The sequence below is a fragment of the Condylura cristata genome, unplaced genomic scaffold (genome assembly GCF_000260355.1).
Source record: "Condylura cristata isolate star-nosed mole 26May11 unplaced genomic scaffold, ConCri1.0 scaffold00006, whole genome shotgun sequence".
Lineage (NCBI taxonomy): Eukaryota > Metazoa > Chordata > Mammalia > Eulipotyphla > Talpidae > Condylura > Condylura cristata.
This window is the reverse complement of record NW_004567107.1, coordinates 63435014-63437405: the sequence shown is the minus strand read 5'-3', so window position 1 is coordinate 63437405 and position 2392 is coordinate 63435014. Positions and strand designations below refer to the sequence as shown.

The 2392-nt window shown below is 38.8% G+C and overlaps 1 pseudogene; it reads right to left on the bottom strand.

Annotated features, from left to right (window-relative positions):
* LOC101626470 overlaps positions 1–64 on the bottom strand; it is a 12080-nt pseudogene extending 12016 nt beyond the window's left edge.
* Positions 65–2392: the final 2328 nt, after the last annotated feature.

The following is a 2392-nucleotide window of genomic DNA, read 5'->3' as shown; positions in this document are numbered from 1 at the left end:
CCCTGAAAAAGAAGCCTGACCACTGTGACAGCATCAGGTTCCTTCTCACCAGCCAGTCGGCCATGATGACAACACACACTTGCAATCATGGTGGAAGTCAAGGCCAAAAGCACTAGACCAAACAGACCCTCAATGAAATCTATGGCAATAACCTGGCCAAGGTCCACACCCTGATGGAGAAAAGAAGGCATATGTTGCTCTGGCTCCTGACAAAGATGCTTTGGATGTTGTACACAAACTTGGGATCCTTTAACTTGGGTCCAGCTGGATAATTCTAAATAGAATTTTTTTTCACTAGTAAAAGAAAAATAGTGAACAAGTTTTCTTGAATCTGGAAAACAAAATATTAAAAAATCAGTGATGTTTTCAACAAAATCAAACAAATTAAAATTATACTTATCAACTGCATGTAATTCTTGTTTTTTTGTAATCTCGAGTTAGTAGTTTTATGAGTCATTCTAGTTTTCTTTTTTTAAAGACTTATTTATTCATGGATACAAGAATGGGGGTGTAGGCCAGAGGTGTGGGGGTGAGAGGATTCACCAGAGACAGAGTGGGGAGCAGAACAGGCAGATCAACTGAAATACACTGGTGAGGGGAGCAGCAGGCTGGTCAGGAGAGGTCTGCCACACCATGGGGTCAGCTCCCTGGCCCTGGATAGAGCTCATGTTGTAGTGGCTGCAGATAGCACTTTGACTTTAACCCCTGTATCTCCAGGGAGGCTCTGAATCATTCTATTTTTCCATTAGAGTTTTGGAATTGATTACTGTTCTTAAAGTTATCAGAAACTTGTATTTAGAAACATGTCAGTGTCTTCTCCATGAATCTTTCTGAAGGTAACGCATTCTTTAACTGTAACTGATAGCCAAAGTGTTCAGAAAACATCAGAGTAATCTAGTAATCGTGTGAATTATATTTTTATTATTATATTTTTCAAGCCCTTTGTATTGAAGGCTGACTTTTAGTAGATTGCAGCAATCTACTGAAGCCCTGGCCCAGAAGCAGGCCACCTGTGAATGATGTAGCACCAGGTTCCCCACAGATATGCTTTCTTTGATTCAACCCTAGGTGTGGCTCTGCATGGGTGATTCAAGTGCCAGCTAGCAGCAGGACACAACATTTGCAAGTACCTGGGTGGTGGCCCACCAACAGGGACAACAAAATATCAGAATTTAAATGGCCCCGGCTAAGAAAGTAAAAGAAAAATACCAGATGGTTTCACTCATAGCAGGACCGGGGTTGGGGTGGGAGGCGGGAAGCAATTGTAATGAAGTAAAAATGAAAACTTTAAACCAGAGACATGTTATGGGGTGGAAAGGGGAATGGAATCAAAACTGGGCTGGGAAGAGTACACAGGACTATGGTGATGGCACATGGATGAACTGGTGGTGGGAAGCTCACGGGGATTATTACAACTGAGATGAAAAAATGCACAAAAGGAAGAATGATGTAAAAAAGAAATAATAAATAAATAAAATAAAATAAATGGCTCTACCTAAAGGTCAAATGAGAGCTCATTCAAATGCAATTGACAAAATAACTTGGTTACTTCTACAACATACAACATTTTGAAAGATTATTGATAACACTTATAGAATAACATGTTCCTACATAAGCATAACATGAAAAGCTTCCTATGTAATCTAACATATTAAATACGCCCAATTAGTTTAAAATTTTCTCTTTTTATAAGGAGAGAAAACAAATCTGAGATGTTTCAGGGACTCTCTGGGAAATCCCAAATTAGTTTAAGGTTAAACAGACTTCCTTTAGAATTTTATTTTGGGGAAATTTATCCAAAATATCCAACTATTTTAAACATTTGAATAAATAGTACTATAGGTCACTGTGAAATAATACTTAGTTCTCCATTTCAGTAAAGTGACAAAAAATTCAAAGGCAAATAAAGTCACATATTTGTTAAAAAAAAAGTCCTTTTAATAGAGAAAAGTCAGCTTTCTTAAGTTAATCAAAGATCGTATAAAGACAACATGAAACATTGGAAATTACTTTGGAAAAACACATAACTTTTGCTTTTTTAAAAAAAATATTTATTTATTTATGCATACAGAACTGTGGTACAGGCCAGCGGTGCAGGGATGGTGAGAGGCTTCACCAGAGACAGTGGGGAGCAGAATAGGCAGACTGCTGAGGGGAGCAATGGGCCAATCAGGAGAGGTCTGCTGTGCCATGTGGGTCACCTCTCCAGCAAGGATTGAACTCATGCTGAAGTGGCTTTAGCTTCTTTAGTGCTGTGAATCAGTGTTTTTGTGTCTTTTTTTTTTTTTTAAGATTTATTTATTTGTGTATACAGAACTGGGGTACAGGCCAGAGACTCAGGGGTGGCGAAAGACTTCACCAGAGACAGAGTGGGGAGCAGAACAGGCAGATC